Source organism: Mytilus californianus, unplaced genomic scaffold (assembly GCF_021869535.1).
Source record: "Mytilus californianus isolate M0D057914Y unplaced genomic scaffold, xbMytCali1.0.p SCAF_14, whole genome shotgun sequence".
NCBI classification, from domain to species: Eukaryota; Metazoa; Mollusca; class Bivalvia; order Mytilida; family Mytilidae; genus Mytilus; species Mytilus californianus.
The window spans coordinates 27,838,187-27,857,913 of NW_026262626.1; the positions used below are offsets into that span (position 1 = coordinate 27,838,187).

Consider the following 19,727-nt stretch of genomic DNA (forward strand, 5'->3'; position numbering starts at 1 on the left):
AATCAGATACCATATTTTGTCGTAAACTTCAAAATCCAAGCTTCAATATTTTAGGCTTTGTAAAAGTATGAATCGCATGAAATGAAAATTCGTCGGAAGAGACACGGTCGGTCAAAAAAATACACATCTCCTCTACTTTTTCTTCCAATGAAAACTGCTTTACATAATTTCATTATTTTCAAAATTAACATGTTCGATACAGTATATAAGCTTTAGTTGAAGAGGGTGAATCCTTTTGGTGGATAACCCACAGACTATACATAGTTCAAGTCAAACGTTGCTTATTGCTATTGAAAATGTTGATGTTTCATACAACAGTTTTCCCCCTTTTATATTCTGATGAAGTTTTTATAGTTATTTTCCATTAAAAAGGCAAAATCAATATGGACAAAACATTTAACTATCAAAATTTCAACTACTAAATAACTGGTTAATTACACAGACTTTGACTCTAGTATGCCATCGAATATTTGGAAACCCATGTTTCAGCACACCCAATATAATTTATCTAATACATACACAATACAATTTTGGTTGTTGAATGAATCAGCGGAAACATGAACAAATTTGCTAAAAGTAACATTTTACTTACTAGGGTCGAATTTTGATAAGCATGTAGAGGCGGATTAGGGTCCGAGGAAAGGTTGCGTTATTGCCCAAAATGGTAAAATTAGTATCGAATGTAGCCAGCCAAATTTTTTCACGATTTTATGCAAAATTTATATTTTTCTTATCAAAAGGGGGCATACTCCCTCTACGAACCCAATCCAATTGAATACACCCTAGCCTATATAAGTTTTCTTTATTGGTTTATTATAAAGGTTGTAGTTTGGAAAATAAAATACCTTGTTTCTCTTAATGATTTATTATAATATTTTGTTAGAATTGTTTCTGTGAACCGAAATATTTTGTCCCATTTTTAATTTCTTTTAATTTTGAATCATGTAATCAAATTTGATTATCTTTTTGGGGGGTTGTAAATGAGTATTTCATCAATGTTTATTTTTAAACTTTAGTTGTATTAATTATTTATCTTGCTCTAAATTTGAATAAATTACATAATTTTGAAAACGTGATCGTAATTTGTTGATAGAAAAGGGGAAATATGTTAAAATTCCAAATGTAGATGAATGACAACAATATGTATTATTCATCGACTCGATATATAATAAACTCAGTTGTTTTTAACATTCAATATAATTGAAGACCAGAGACTTCACTTTTGAAATATTATTTACTTTAACTGGTAAACTGCTATATTGGTATCTTAGTTTTGTTTTTGTTTTGTCACACACAACATATATTTTGTGTAATGACATCAAAGATTTGAATACGTCTTCTGGAAATTAATGGCACAATGTTAGTTTTGAACGTTCCTTACTAAACCATTATCTCAATTGTTGCAAATCATGATTTTCTCCATCTCATTCACTAACTATTGTATAACTGACTACACAGGGAGCGTGCTTTTGTTTATCTGTCAAACACAATATCTTTGATCCCTTATAAACATAGAGTTAAAGTGCTTTGATGTCATCGAAGTTCACTGTTAATTAATCTTTGTATAGTCATGTGGCATGTACAAGTTGGCTATAATGATTCGAAAAGTATACACATGTGTACATCTTTCAAAATTTCCTAGCTAGCAGCGCTTACTTTACTACGTTTTTACCTACCCCAAAATGTCGACTTTCAACTCTTTGATGTCTTCCGATGACGATATCGAGGACAGCTTGCATTTGTACCTAGAATCATCACAGTCTTCAGATGTCCCACAGCAAGGCAGAAGCCCAAGTCCAAGACGGATATGGAGGCCACATTTTTAAAGTCCAGTAACTGTTTCTGCTGGTGCTTGTGGAGGACCACAAGATACTCCTAGTTCGTTTACCCGGCAAACCAGTACTCCTTTACAGGGTATAATACAACAAGAAAACACAAGTATATCCAGCTCGTGTATTAAGGTAATTCTGCGTACTGACGTTGGTTATCATCTTAATAACGTGTTATAGTATTCTTTTATTTGTCTTTATTAATATTACTTTTACTGTTAAGTCTGTTTTTTGAGATATCCATTTGACGTGACTCTGTACTTATGTATCCCGTCATACTTTGAACGACAAAATTATTTTATTTATTAATATTACTTTTACTGTTAAGTCTGTTTTTTGTGATATACATTTGACGTGACTCTGTACTTCTGTATCCCGTCATACTTTGAACCACAAAATTATTCTATTTATTAATATTACTTTTACTGTTAAGTCTGTTTTTTGTGATATCAGTTTTACATGACTCTGTACTTATGTATCCCGTCATACTTTGAACGACAAAATTATTTTATGTCTACCTGTGCGAATTTCAAACGCACGATTTTACGCTAGTAATTAAAACCTTCCATCCTTTATGGGTTGATTTTACATAGATAAATAAAATCGTATAATAAAAAAGCAAAATGAGGATGTTAGATTTGATGTATGCCTTTTTGTGCTTCTTCGTTACATTTGTTTGTTTTTATAGTGATTAAGATGATAACACAATGTTGACTGCTGTACCCCTATTTTTGACATTTTTACCTATTGTGTCTGTTTGTTTTGTTCACGCATCGTTGTCAATATAATGGAATTTGATGCGACTGTCATACAAGTGAGAGGTTTAGCTAGCTATAAAACCAGGTTCAATCCACCATTTTCTACATAAGAAAATGCCTGTACTAAGTCAGGAATATGACAGTTGTTATCCATTCGTTTGATATGTTTGAGCTTTTGATTTTGCCATTTGATTAGGGACTTTCCTTTTTGAATTTTCCTCGGAGTTCGGTATTTTTGTTATTTTACTTTTTACTTTAGAACTGATGAATACAGTCTTGTAACCTTACCAAACGGAATATATTAACGACAGGAATAAAGGAAATGATATAGCTTTATCATTAATATTCTAATTTGTACTCTAGATAGAATACAGACGGCAATGATGTGAACCATATGTTTGATTAAATTAGTTAAATCCCATCATTATGTTTACAGTTTAGATAATAAAAGTTCCCTGCTGACAGAGAAAGATACAAGAAGAGTATCAAATTTTAAACAGTTACAGTATTTTTCATTCAATTTGTAATTATTCTTTATATAACAATTTATGACTCTGCGGGTGACTGTATAATTATTAACAGGCCAATCTAATCAAACTTATCTACGACTATATTATGCTCTAATTATGATTAAACAACAGTTACTGTTTTTTTTTTTTCTTTTTGAATTTTATGTCTTAATCAATGCAGTACGGCCCGTAAAAATATGTAGATCAAACGACGTATATATAAATGTACTTAAAATAAAAGAACAAAAAAGATTCCTTTATATCCGCTCATGTTATTGTAGTAAATCAAAATGTTAGCACTGTTGTCAAACACAAATAGAATGAACAAAAATTCGTTTTGTCTTGAATACATTATTGTCTTTTAGGTTCTTAATACGATGCTGGTATTGACTGCATTTACAACACCAAGAGCTCACAACTGTATAGTATCGTCCAGACTCGCAATTTGAACAGTGATCAAAGATTTGCATCACTTTTTTTGGCAGGTCTAACGTATTTTCCAAATTTGTGAAATCAAGTCAATTTAAAAATATGTTTGACAAATTTTCTTTCTGTATTATCGGGGCTTTCCATCTTATTATCACTCGCTTCTAAGCTTCGCATATTCTGTTTAGGACAGGCCTTACGATTTTGCTTTAGATTACCTAGTATGAAACTATGTCACTTTTGTCTTCGTATATTATAAGGAAGGTACCTGTCACAATGATCAGATAACATAAGATACACACCTCCTACGTATATGTTTGTTTAATGGGGAGTTAAAACTTGTTAAACATTTTCATGCGTGCATGTGTACTAATATAGGTTTTTTTAAGATCGCATGCTAAAGTGGCTACGTAGGTTGATAATAAAGCAACTCCAATATTTTTTAAACAGCTTATGTTCACCTCTCATCCACGGTTCAAAACTATAAATTTCATCAAAGGGCACATGTTTGCCGAATTAATAACACGATAGTTACTACTGTATATAAAAAAAACGATATTTATATTTTCAGACACTTGAGGGGTTATTTGATAATCAAAGGGCATATCTCCAAGAACAGTTCGGAAAACAAAATGCCCTTATTGCAGAATGCCTATCAATGTTGAAAAGTTTGGATAGGAAAGCAAAACACGGGAAGACTAAAAGGAAACATGAGATTCACGTGCCTGCACATATCAAGGTATTTTATTTCATACAGTTTTATTATCCCCTGGCCAAGGTAATATAGACACTGTCCTTTTCGCCCGCTGGACTGATATGCATAACTTATCAAATATGATTTCATGCTTCATAATGTCATTTCCGTATTTGATAAAAAAAAATCAAAAAAATCCAATAACTTGATTTTTTAATATATTTGTGTAATTACAAAATGTACTAAACTAATTAGTTGACACCCGCCGATGTTGTCAACACGGTATGTCTTTTAAATATCAACGAATACGTGTTATCTCTGCGTTCAAGCGTAACCGGGAGTTTAATTGGAAAGATAAAACCAATCCCGACGGTCCTTAATTGATTGCATATCACTAAAAACGGAACTATATCATGTATATAGAACAATGAAAATTCAATATAAAAAATGTCTGCGGACGAATTTTCGAGAATCAAAATTTAAAGTGTAAAATAATTAGTCGTTTTAATTCTATTACATGTAGTCTTTTTTAAAATAATAAAAATTCATGCTGTGTGTTTGTTTTTTCTACATTGACTAGATGTATTAGGGGGGGGGGGGGGGGGGGGGGGGTTGAGATCTCACAAAACATGTCTAACCCCGGCGGTCCCAAGTCAGGAGCCTCTGGTCTTTGTTAGTCTTGTATGATTTTTAATTTTAGTTCATTTATATGTTTCGAAGTTAAGTATGACGTCCATTATCACTGAACTACACATTTTTGTTTAGGGGCCAGCTGAAGCACGCGTTTGGGTGCGGGATTTTCTAGCTGTGTTTAAGACCCATTGGTGGCCTTCGGATGTTTTCTGCTCTGTGGTCGGGTTGTTGTCTCTTTGACACATTCTCCATTTCCATTCTTAATTCTATTCAATTGGTTGTCATTCTCTTTATCTCTCTCTATGATGTTTTTGCAGACAAAAAACAATTCGCAGGATTAATCTAAATAGTCAGACATTAAACTCTCTCTTCTTAAACTTTTAGCATTAAAATCTAATTGCATGAAACTGAATAAGTATGTTATTATTCTCATCACTTTTTCGGATGACCTTAATAATGTTTACCTATAAAATGATTTTTTGACAGAATTTTATATATTGTAGAATTCGTTCTTTTTATCGACACATTATTTGCTGACGTAAAATGTTATTTTTCGGGACGGCAAACTGTGAAATATCGAGAAAAGATGCATTTTTCGAGTGATTTAACCATTAGCTTAAAAACGAGCACATGGACCCCTAAAAATGACATTTGGCTTGATAATGTATGAAGATTATTCGTTCCAACTTTTATGAAGAAATCATCGATTTTTTTTAAAATAGATAAATATACAACAAAAATGCCGGGTTTTTTTTCTAAAATCAATTTCTTTTAACAAAAATGAATTATTAACAAAGAATTATTACACAAATGTAGAGCCAAATTTCGTAACGAAGATATTCCTCATCTCTTCACCGAAATCCGCATATGTTTATCTTTTGAAACAAAAAAGTTAAGAATATCTGTTCAAAAAACAGAAATATACAAGAAACCTAAATTTTAAGTAAATATCAAAAAATTCGAACCCATTTATCTTTTAAATTTAGCACATGAAGATATAATTTTTATTACATAATTATTCAAATTGATTTTGTAAAAAATAGCTGGTATGTAAACTTTCGTAAAAAATCACTGTGGATTTTAAACTGTATCGTATGCCCATAATTGCCCTAAAGCTAAATGTCATCGTCATTTTAATCAAAAATAAAAAAATTCAAACTGTCAAAAAGCGAAATGATCAAAACTGTACGTTCAGTTTAGTATTTTTAAAGTTTGCTTAAATATCTAAAGTATTAAATTTTAAAACGAAGTATATAATTTTGAAATTTTAATTATTTGGTGAAATTTTCAAAATTAAAAAAAAAAATAAAAAAAATGGAAATTTTGATATTTTAAAACTTTGATCAAAAATCCAAAAAATAAAATTTGAAAACTTTTTGAAATTTTGAATTGATAATTGTTACACGGACCAAGTAACCTTACTAATCCACGACCAACTTAACCAAACTATAACAAAATCACTGAACTAAACGCTCCTCGATATGACGACCTTACTACCAGTGATGATGAATTGAGCTTTTTTATTTCCAAAGTTTTAATTTAATAAACGATATATTTTTGCTCCCTGGGAATTATTTCACAAATTGAATGTATTACATTCTATCACAACACTGAATAATATGAAATAAGCTGCGTTGTATGAAATCGACCTTGTGCAAATGAAAAATCAATACATCTGTTAATCTATTTCGAGTCAAAAAATCTCTATGTAAATTCCATTACTGTTTGTAAAATTGGACTTTTATAACAACATTTACAAAACAGACCAAAACACATTTTTTATGCCGTATTTTTATGTTCCAAAATCAATCAAAGCCTTATAAATATACATGTATACGTGCACTTGCATTTGGTCGATTTCTTTCCAACGCAGCTAATTATATTTTATTAAGTGTTGTGATAGAATTTAATACATTCAATTTGTGAAAGAATTCCAAGGGGGGCAAATTATGTCGTTTATCAAATTAAAACTTTGGAAATAAAAGGTATGAGTACTATAACATGTATAATTATTAGTAAATTTCTTTGGCATACGTTTTGTTGTTGAATATCTGAATGATTGTGTAATGTGGACATGTATCTACCTGTTTCAAATTACATTTCGAGACAATGCATAGTTATTCTCTTAGTACTGCTACTCTAACAACTGTTCCAAATGTTACAGAAGTACGGAAATATTTTCCGTAAATAGACTATCAACTGGTTAAAAGTTTTTGACACTCTTCAAATGTTAATAGTTTTTGACACTCTTAACCGGTTAATAGTCTTTTTCAGGCAATTTCGTAAAATTTATGAATTTATTCGTCTTTAATTTTATAAAGAAAAAAAAATAATAACTGAGGTATCATAATTGTTTCTGTTTATTTTCAAATTTTGCTAGAATAATAAAGGTATTTTTGTTTTTGATTCTGAAATATTATTTTCTTAACGTACATCTTTTATTGCATTCGATTCATAATTTACACCTATATTGACTGGATTTGAGGGTTGTAGCAAGTTTGTTGTCCCTGAGATAACAACTATTACACGAAGCGAAGCATAAAGAGAAACATGCGATGTATAATTATATTAAGGGTTTATATTTTAGATTTACGATAACTAAATGGGTCACAACATGACTTCCTACATCTCTTTGTTCTTCTTTTAACTATGCCTATCATGCTTTTAATGTTATCAAATATTTATACATGTGTATTTTTGTTACTTTCAACTTATAAAATTTGAATACTGAATAACGAATAACGAACCGGCCGCTCAATTCATATACATGGAACTTAAATAAACTCTTTTGTTTTTATGTTCATTGAATGAACAATCACTTGTGCTGTTAAAGTAAAACTATAATCGCTTTGTCGAATTCATAAAATCCCTTTAGTTCTTTGTTCACACTGTATTATAGATACAATTGAATAAAATAGAACCTTTCAGAAATTTTTGTCTTTAAAGCTACCATTCATTAATAATTTTTGAGACATATATACAGTACCCATATCAAAGGCAGTATCTAAAATCGAACATAAAGTATGCAAGTATTTGAAAATACAGTAGAACAGAACTTATTAAAAAAAACTCGGTTAACACAAAATAATTTTTTGCTGTTTTTCTGCTAAGCACATGGCATTAAATTGTTCGACTAAAGATACTTCGGCTTGGAATAATGTTTTCTGATATGATGTCTTCTTCACGACTGTTTCATTGTGTACTACGGTAGTATATAAATCCGTCCCAGCGCATCGACTTAGTGTCCTGCAACCCCAAAGCTATATACATGAAAGTAACTCTCACAGTAAAAGTCGTAAAAAAACAATAATTGATGTTTTGAGATTATCTTCAAATTGACATATTAATAAATTCAGTATGAAAATAATGCATGTACTATGCGAAAAAGAAGCCTCGGTTCAAGAAACAGTACTCTCCTATTCGGGTCGTTCACTATCTACTTAACCATAGGCCCATTTTTTTTTTTGCAAATTCAATGATAACCATGAGTAACGTACATTATAGATAATCGTCAATAATATTTCTATAGTGCTTTTGGTGTTCTCGACTGTAGTAAATAAGTCCTCCGAGTGATTTAAGAAAATACAAAACAAATATAACTGTTCCTCTTGCTTAACACCAGTATCATAATAAAAAGACAAACAAAAATCTTGTTTTCTGTTGTACACATTTCCAAACAATTTGGTAAATATTTCATATCAGACTTCTGTCAGAAGCCGGCTCTTCCCATTGTACCAAACGAGCAATTACAATCTATAAAAGTGCAATTAAGTTTCTCACTAAAAAGAAATATAATCGATATAATTACAATTAAAACAAATGTATCATTTTTTCGCTTAATCTGATTTTGAGGCATATCGTTTTAAAAAAGGGACAAAAGAATCAATTTTAAAGATCCCTGGAAAATAGTCAAATATTGGCAGAGTGATTAACAGAAGAAGTGTAATATTATGAAAAAGGGAACGCAATAGCCCACTTTGTCGTTTAGTCTTTTGGCTAGAAGTAAAATGGGAAAAGAAAGGTAGACAAAACCATGGCCAAAGAAAAAAAAAACCGAGGAAAACAAAGACTTGTTAGATCTCGAAATATGATCTACGCGACATTTCACATTGGAAACAAAAAAAAAAACAGTTACTGAATCGCATTGAATTATCCGGATTCTGAAATGCTTAAAATTTTATGTGTCTATAGTTTTAAAATGTTCTCGATAAACATATTTTCGCAGAATAAAATGTAACTATTTTATGCAATGTAATGTTTTATTTAATAATTAACAGCTAGTCTTCTTTAGTTGCAATCTTTTAAATACATTTACCTACAAATCAAATGTACACAATTAAAACAATTATATATCATCATTCAATATTATTGAACGTAAGGACAACCCACACATGTCCATCTTAGATTTCTTAATATTAACTACTCTGTACATAAAGTTAAGTGTGAAAAAAAATTAGATTCTCTTAAAATTTGGGTGGGCGAAATTTATGTTTATAAGAATTTTGTAGGGTCATAATTTGTGTGAAAACGCTAAGAAGAATAAAAAGAAATAGCCACAAATCATAAGGGGTGTCAGATTCTATAGTTATTTTATTTTTTATTTTGACCGTATTCGCTGGAATTGTCGGTGCAAATGATATTTTATTATTCTGAATATTGAAGCTTTTATAAAAATATGAAAATAACATGATAATATGATAGAATTATAAGTTACCTTCTGATATTAACAACTGTTCAACAGCTGTTTTAGCTGTATCTAATGAGGACCGATTGTTTTCCATGGCTATTCTAAATTTGTCCAGTGCATTTTCTGAAAACAACAATTAGTATAAGCAATTCTTTATAGTCGGATTCCATTACAATTCTTGAGCTCTAAACACAAAAATGTTAAATTCAAAAGTTACAGAGCATGAAGGAAAGTAATCTATAATCATGTCTCATAATTTTTGTGGAACACTTTTATCTGCAATATTTTGTTGGGTTGTTGAAATAAAAAAAAATATCTATGTATTCTCGAAGATTATCCAGTTTGCTTGCTATCTGTGGAGCCAAATATATGCAAAGTGCAAGAACTATTAATTATTAATATTCTGCATTGTGTTTCACATATCCCTTGTATTTGTAACTACAAACATTGAAAAGACGGCTTACTCTGGGACAATAACTTTAGCAGATTAAAGTGGTTTTGGTTAAATTGCAGGTGTAAAGAAAAGGGACTTTAAAACAGACAAAGTGGAGTTTTGAAATTGAAAATTTAACAGTTATGGAATAGTAAAAACCGTTTGTCGTGAATCAACTTTGGTTTATTTTTACAAAAATGGAAGAAGAAGAATCTAATATGTTTTGTCATATGAAGTAATACAATAAAATATCAACTCAGGTGGCAAACAGTCCATTCAAAACTTATTTAGGAAATGAGGAATTAATGCTGGAGAAACAGAGAGCACAATCCAGATTAAAACAAAGCAAAGACAGAAATAGGAAAGTTGCAATTGAATCGTCACACAACAGATATTTTACCGATGAAGTTCGTGCGCAATTGCTGTCTGATATTAACTTTGGACAGGCTTGTTGTTTGGACGTTGTCAGACCAGCCAAAAAATTACATTCGACAGGAATCACATCGCCCGAGAGTCCCAGACGTAAAACTGCTATAACACATATTCCTCTTGTGAAAGTAAATAGTAATGTCGTGTTTCCGAACGATCAAGCGATACGATTAAATCGATAAAGTTTTTACTTCCGGATGGATCGCTTCGGTCACATGACGAATCTACTATGAGTTCTAGAAGTGCAAATGAACTTGATTTAAGATGGAAGCGTTCTAAAAATAGTCCAAAACTTGATGCAAGAGATATTTTATGCCGCAACACATACTATGGTTCACCTGATCTGCGATACCATTCAATCCTGTTGCCCAGCATTGCTTCTCAGAATAAAACTGCTGTTCCACGTGTTAGCAAAACTAAAACAACTACATCTAAGAAAAAGATAACATTTAAAGATAATGAGCATATGCAAGCAAAGTTTCAAGAACACTGTGTGTTAGATTTTAAACTCGAAAAACAAAAGAGCATTCAAACAACAGTAGATATTAGATTTTTAAAAGTTCAAAAGATAAAATTTCATTTAGAAGAGATTCATAATGGGAATGAGGATTTTTTATTAACTGTAAGACAACCAACAGATCTTCATAATCAAAACTCAAATCATTCTATGGAGCTCCGAACAGAAAGGCCACTGAAGTACAAAACAGTGGGACCTCATGGTTCCCGTCTTCACAGGAAACATTCAACATTACGAACTGTTTTTCCATATTTTGACAAGGACTACAAATCAGCTGATGCTTACAAAGAATATCTAGAAATGTTAGAAACTAAAATGGAGTTTAGTAGTCGGGAAAGTACGAGAGTTGGCAATGATTCAGTATAATCACATTTTGGGCGTGACAATCGAGTGTTACAATCTGTGATTGATGTCAATACACCGACATATTGACATGGAGCTTTATCAAATGACGGCAGATCTTTAGTTATTGAAATAAAACCAACATGGAATGAAATTCCTAATGGTCTTCCAGACGATGAGGAATCTGATGATTTTCGACCAGATAATTGCCCTGTTAATACTCCAGCTCATGATTAATACAGCAATTTTTGACCAGTCATACCATTTTCATATTTAGGAAACTGCTTTATGCTTTTCCAGTTTAGACTTAAAATATGTTGTTCGTTTATCTTACCTTGAGAAAACTGTAAATTATTTATATACGACCCATTTTGGAAGGAAACTTGATTCTATTTGTAAACGCATAATTGTACTTGAAAAACAAGGTAACTAATACATAGAAAGTTGTTTAAAAAAAGAAATATTTGGACTTGTTCTTGCACCACTAATGGTTTGTTAATTCTATTTATTACTTAGACAAAACTAAATCATTTTTCTTCGCATCTCATGTTTTACTTTGTTATTTCATATTTGTATAGTCGTTTTATACAATTCATTTTTATATTACCTTGAATAGATGAATTAAAAATCTGGAACTCTCTCTTGGACTGTGCCTATTTTTTTTTTAAACCAAACCTATAATTATTTACAATCGCAATATGTCTAAAAATGAAAATTTGTTTTTGTAACTTTTGGTTACTGTTAAAGTGCAGATCTAGAAATTATTGAATGATGGACAAACTTCCTCATGACCCCCGCCTTTCATGCATGTGTGTTACATTGTATATCCAGACTTACGGGGGTTTCAAGAAAATTTTTTCTATTATTGATTCCTGTTGAATAATGGCACATTTACCAACAATTCTCGATTTGTACTTTATAAGAAGTATATGATTGTATAAAAATAAGGAGTAATGATGTTATTTCCATTGAAAAAACATATCCACTTATGACCAAAGCGGCGCGTTACGTTTGCGCGAATTTGTTCTACATTTGCGGGAAAAAAATCCACGTTTGCGCGACAAAACACATAACGTTTGCGCGAAATTTACCTGTTGAAAAGTCACTTCATTTGCGCGGATTAGTTAAAAAAAAATTATAATGAATAAATCCTTGCCTTTTATAAAAAAAATTTGATTTCTGAAATTAAGCAAATTTACTTATAATTATAAAAAGAAAACTGCAATCAATTTGAATTTATGGGTGGACAATGGTACTCACCAATTGTCCACCCATATACACACAAGTTGAAAGTTCACTAACAAGATGGACTTTATTATCTCTGAAAAAAAAATAAAGGAAAAAAGGTCCAGGAATTTTGATGGATATACTTTCCTAATAGATACTATGTTGAAAATTGAGACATTTCATAGAGATGCACAAAAAATTGAAAAATGTAGAATTAGGACTGACTAAGAATGATTTAACGGGAACCAATGAATATGAATATGATATTGATGAATGCAAATTAGAAAGACACTAAATTCGTAACAAAATAAAGAAGAATGCTTCTGACATTTCCAATCTTCCGTCGAAATTTCCCGCGAATGTTTTCTGAAACTCCTAGGGTACAAGTACCAAGGACTGATTTGTAGATAGTTCTCGTAGATATCATACACATGTATACTGTGTTTTATTCATGAATATATGCTTTAAATGTTCTTTTTCAGGATATTCACAGAATTTTTTTCGTAGTGCTTTTTAATGTTTATATAAACGAACAAAGACTTCTCTAAAATATATTTATCCATATAAGAAAAAGGAAAACAATAAACGAAAAAACGAAAAAACAAATATAATAGACAAACAACGAGATACAATGTAGCTCATTTTCCTAAAAAAAAAATAAACTCGTAAAATTCAGGTTATTCTTAGGATTAAATCACAGGCAAAAACTCACTTAATTACGGATAAAATCGCGCAATCGTAATGCTTGTCGTATTCAAATTCGCGGAAATGTAGGTCGCCCGACCAAAGAACCCTATTGACAGCTATGTCTGTATAAGCAGGCCGTTACTTTTCTCTATTGAATTGTTTCATATTTTTCAAGCTGGGGCCTTTTATAACCGACTATACGGTATGGGTTTTTCTTATTGTTGAGGGCCGTACGGTTGCCTATAATTCATTACATACACTTCATTTGAACTTTGGTGGATAGTTGTCTCATTGGTAATCATACCACATCTCCTTATTTTTATATTAAGATTCCTGAAACTAGTCATAAGGACACTTGATATATAAAAGGAACCTAGATATAACATTTCAAAGCAATGCCGTCTTAAGATTTCGATAAACACATCATATGTTTTACATTTACTAGTAACCCATAGTAAGTAGAAACTACATGATACAAGAGACCAATATTTGGTTATGCATCAAACTACAATTCTACCAAAAAAGAGTCCAACTCGAATAGTTAGAGAAATCAGGGAGAAACATTCTAACTTTTTGGTTTATGCCGCCCAAACTATACATGTAGGTGAATTACACTTTTTGTCTATCATCTTAGGAATAGATTACCTTAGCTGTATTTAGCAAAACCTTTCACAATTTTGGATTCTCAATGTTCTTCATCATCCTACTTATTTGGTCTTTTTAACTTTTTGATTCGAGCGTCACTGATGAGTCGTTTGTCAACGTAAAAATCTGGCGTAAATGTTTAAAGCCTGGTATCTATGATGAGTTTATCTTACATTAGGATGATACCATGTTTTAATCATTGTTTACTTAAACCAGAGGTCGATTTGCCCAGTCAAAGGGGACCCTAGGTGAAGATTTTATTGTCTTGCATATAACTCAAAATACATTTGTTAGTTGGAACTAATGATTTACAAGTTATAGAGACTACGACTTGTTTTGTTTCAGATACTTTAAAAAACATTTAAACAAGGGGCTGCTACGGTTTGGGCAACGTATGTAGTGGCATTCCAAGACACAGGATTCCTAGTTATTTGTAGTTCCTGTTCATATTATTCAATCTGTTAAACATCAAATGACTACTTTATGATCTGGTTATTGTTTTGTTTATTTGGTTATTCAAACCACATAGCGTTCGACGACATCGCTAGACGTAAAATCTAAATGTTTATAATTTATTCTCATAATTTCATCTATTCCGTTGAATTTCAGATATTTGAACGTTGTCTTATTTAACTCGTATTATATAAGTGAAACTCTTATAAACATTTTACTAGGTATGCAGTCACTAGGACTATTCAGTACGTAACACATTTGGTTGAAAACAATATTTTTCTATTAAACTTGTTCAATGTGAATGATAAATCTACGCAAAGATTACTGTACATTCACACATGTTGTTTTAATTTTCCGGATCCACCTTAGTCTCAATCATATCCTTATTAATTAAAGGTTAAGTATTGTTGTAGACCTGGAGATATAAAGGTAGTCTAACTAGTTGAGTTAGGGAAGATCTTCTTTGGCTCAGTTGGTTAGAGCGCAGCCTTTAGATCTCGAGATTGAGGGTTCGAATCCCGCTGGTACCATCCATGGATTTTCACAACAATGGCCACTGGTACATAGAAGTAATTGCCTGTCTGTTAGATGTTGGATATGTCATAGGATGACGGTGTCTGTCACATGTCTAGGAGACATTCTAGGAACTGGCCAGAGGAAACGAGGGTTTTCGAGCGGAAGACTCCGGGCTGTACATTGATGGACCTATGAGATGCTCGGATGGATGGTACGACCCCCCCCCCCCCCCCCCTCCAAAAAAAAAAGTGGGAAGAGTGTTGTAGACCTGGAGATATAAAGGTAGTGTAACTAGTTGAGTTAGGGAAGATCTTCTTTGGCTCAATTGGCTGCCTTTAGATCCCGAGATAAAGGGTTCGAATCCCGCTGGTACCATCCATGGATTTTCACAACAGTATTGTATAGTTGATGGAAGAATTTGTCGTGATGAATCGCACATTTCGTTCATTTTTATTTTGATCGATATAGGAAGATTGTGAACTATAATATCTATTGACATAAAAAAAGGGTTTTGTGATTACTTTCCTCAGGAATACATAGTTTGAAATTAGTATTTTGTTGAAAAGTCTATATCTCAACAGTTTATCAAAGAATAGATGTAAGGTTACCTCCTTTGAAACAAATTGATGTCCAACATCTCTGATGTTCAAAGATGTTCAAAAGTCGAGACAATAGTTTGGACACTATGGAATAAGCTTTCAAAGGTCAGATCTTGCTTGTGTCGTATTGATAATGAGATATAAGCAGTAAGCAGTCTGAAATTAGTCGAAACTAGGACTTAAGGATGTTCGCTACCCTGTTCCAAAATAACAAGCTTTTTAAAAGACTGTTATAAATTGATAGTATATAAATAAAGAAACTAAAAAGCAGAAAAAAACGAGGGGTCCTTGTGCTTGTTTTCGAAATATAAGCCATTTAAAATTTGGCGGGAAATAATTCTCTCTAGACTTTTCATACGTTTAACATTGGCACCTTTTTTTTTCAAAAACGAAAAAATTACATGGATTTTATAAGATTTTCAAAGATGAAATTTTAAACAATATGTAATCAAATTATGGAAAGAAAAGCAGGGGTTAGTGGGCCAATTATTTTTTTAGCACGACATGGATAAAACCAGAAGATTTCGAATATCTGGCAAAAATTAAAAAAACAAGAGGAGCGAACATCCTTAACGCATGTCCTTATTCATTAAGTATGAATAGTTAATTCTAGACAAACAATCCACTCGATCGCAAGAAGTCTGACGACCTTTTCAGTTGAAGACAGAACTTTTTCTGAGTGAATATTCTGACAAAGAAAATGAAAACCCAAAAATCGATTAAAAGGATATTTTAAGAAAGGTCAAATTGTTGTTTCCCTTCATAGTGAACACTTTAACTCAACAATTAAGACTTTAGTGGATTTTGTTTTATTATTGTTTCCTTTTAGGGTGATTTTGTTCCTTTGACTCCTCCCTACGATATGTATCATTTCCTATCATTCAATATGTCTGTGTCTGTAGTGATATCTAGGTTTTCAAAGAAGAATTTGTTACTAAACATTACATAAAACCTTTACTATGTTCTTTCATAGATATGAAGTTTTGGCTTGAAAAAAATCTTATTTTAAAATGATATGATCAAATTTACAGTGATACTGATGAATTAACTCTATGGATATAAATACAGCTTTATAGCCTGGTCCATGGCCAATACAGAAAAAAGTATTGATAATACAGGATATTCACTTCCAGTTGAAAATGTTTAAACCTTACCAAAACTTTGGACGTATTTTGACATCTACGATACGTTTTTGTATCTTTTTTCATAACAAGATAAAATTTATATTATGTGCCATCACGGTGGTTTGTTACGATTTGAAACGGAGATAATCCACACAGAGTAGAACTTTCAACTATCGCCAATAGAAAAAAATGGCAAAAATCTTCAACTTGGGTCCCCTTTAACAGGACAAGTGTATTATCATTTGAAAAGGGTGCTCGCCAAGAGTGGGTTAGGTTGTGGATTCGACCCCCTGCCGGTAAAACAGGAAACTTTGAAATTAGTATTTGTTGCTGCTGCGCTATGCACGCGACATAAAGGAATAAGAGAAAAAAACTGGTCGGCTCGGAGTCAAAAAACTATGTCCGGTTAGGGTGACATGTCTTCCTACAGACTGTACCTTAAAATTATGGCTCAGCGTGTCGGTCTAGTACAAAGCAGGATTCGTATTCATATCGTTAATGTTGTCTCGACCTGAATATGCATTTAATTTGCCACTGGATTTTTAACAGCAATTCACCATCATCATCATCATCATCTTCGTTACTCAAAGAATAAGAATCATTTAATAAAAGTTTTATGAACTGGCTGTTTCTATATTGGTCCTTGTTTATATACTTTGGAAAAGCTTTCATTAAGTGTGAGCCCTTGGATCTGTACTTTTTGTCTTTGTCAATTTTTTAATCAGTTACTGTTACAACATTATCGCAGGTTAGGAGATGTTTTAACGCATATACATAATTATGTTTAACTTCATCACATTCTTTTTTTTCTTGTCAACGATGAGAAGCCTGTTCATGCAGTTCAATTTGTATCATTGGTTGCTATCTTAAATAACGGTGTCTCAATACTAGCTAGATCGTTGTGTATGAATTTATCAGAATCAGTAAAAGATCTGCTAATAGCATATTCACAATTACGATATTACGTAATAGGCATTCCCAACTTAATTTTAAAGGTTCGAAAAGGAATAGCAAAATAGTGTTAATAAATAGCATTCTGCATCATTTTCTATTCCTTTATACACATTTCGAATTCATAAAGACGTCAATTTTTTTAGTTTTTTTTCATTTTTTTGTAACGGGTACCTGTAGCCCATAGAAGTAAAACACATAAAATTTTTACCAAAATAGCTCTGAGTTATGCCGCTTTGTCCGACGAATATCAATAAAAACAACTAAAACTGACGTAAAATTGAAATTCACACATTTTTGAAATTTTAGTCACCTTAACCCGCCTCAATATATCTTTACACAATTTTTAAAACTGTCAGAAGGTGATACATTTATCAGGAATTGTCCTTCTCTTTGCGAGCTGCATAGGAAAACTCTCAAAATCAAAACCAAACACGTGCACAAAGGTAAATAATTTAGATACAATTTTCTATTGAAATGCCTTTTACATATGGCAACTCATGACGAGGTTCCTGACATGTGACAGGAAAATGAAAATGTTATGGGGTTTAACTTAATTTTTTTCAGATTTCATTCGACCACTTTTTCTCTCTATCAGTAGATTTAGAAAACACTCATAAAAAGGAACCTACAGTAAAAACTCTAACTCAATTAGATAAAAAAAAACATATTAAAATTTAAAAAGGATTGGTTTAAAGGTTATTAAGTTACTACACTGAAACAGTAAGAACCGCCTGATACCTGACGTACTACCCTATACTTATATCCGGATTTTTTGGTAGGAAACCCGGTTAACAAAATATGCGATATTCAGCAAGACCATGCTAATTTCATGGAATTATTGTCAACGAGTCAGTTAAAGAATCAATTTATGGCAGTGCTATTAAGACGTTTTGATGAACAAACCATTCAACTGCATATTTTCAGACAAAGATAGTACTGCAGTTAAACTTTTAAATTACTTACATAAAACACGAAGGAAATAAGCAAATTGAAATTAAAGTTATTATAGGTCAAGGTTCAAATACTTGTGGTCTGCAATTTTGAAGGGCCACATACTTTAGTTGTATATGCTAAAAATAGCATATATTCTACTACTACATGTAACAAAGAAAAGTGATGTCTATTGATTTCAACAAATTGCCAAGACTAAAGAATTATAAACCAATGTCTAAAATGATTCTCCGATTGTGAACACAAAGAAAGGCGTTTTTAAAAATTCAAAGTAAAATTGAAAACTGTAGATGTATGTGCAGTTGATTATATAGAAAGATATATTCAACTGAGTATGTTTCTTAACATTAATTTAGATTCGCTATCCGAACAATTAAGATATAGTTTAATGAATAAGTGATGAAAATTGTTACAAAAACAAAATACAAAATAAGGTAATGTGCAAAGGTACTTTCACCAAATATAAATTGTAAAACACCAAAACATAAAACACAATGTAAGCTAGAAGACATGTGATCTTTTATTTTTTGTATAAAAGCAAGTTTTGTATCGATATTATTAATATGCAATTTCTGGAACTGCTTGAAGGTCCTAACTGTGTTTCAAAAATACATAAAAAAAATAGAAAACCTTACAATGTGTTTTTAATACAGCAAATATAGTAGACTTACATAATTGTTATCTACACAGTATTTTCTTTTTATTACGACAAAATAACTAACACACGTATTCACAATTAAAATCTATCTCTGCCAATTCCCCCTTTATTTATTTCACTCCAAGGCGATATCCAAAAAAATCTTTAAATCTGTTTAAAATTCATACTACAACAGCTTCATGTCGTATTTTAAATGTGCTAACACTATTTCTGCGTGTTTTTTCGAACATGTATCAAATTAATAAATAAATGTAGAAAGATCGAATAGAACTGCAGTCATGATATATATTTTGGAAAATATTGAGTACTTATCTAAAATATTAATAAGATAATAAGAAAAAATTAAAATTATAAAAATACAGAACTTCGAGGAAAATTCTAAAATGAAAGTCCCTAAGTAAATGGCAAATTCAAAAGCTCACACACATCAAACGAATGGATAACAACTGTCATATTCCTGACTTGGTACAGAAAGTTACTCTTTACGAATATCCTTATTCTAACGGAATTCTGCTTTGTGCTACAACTTAGATGCTATATTATGGTTAAATATGGCTTTTAGTGAAATATTTTACCTCGCTATGAATTGGGTTTGAACCCACAACCTCAGAATTGACAGGCTACTGATTACTGTAGATTAACAAATCAAACCACCC

At 31.5% G+C, this 19,727-nt stretch overlaps 1 protein-coding gene across 5 annotated transcripts in view; it reads right to left on the reverse strand.

The window, feature by feature from the left end:
- Positions 1 to 19,727, reverse strand: part of LOC127724693 (uncharacterized) — a 119,638-nt gene that overhangs the window by 87,116 nt on the left and 12,795 nt on the right. The gene's annotated exons all lie outside the window — the stretch shown is intronic.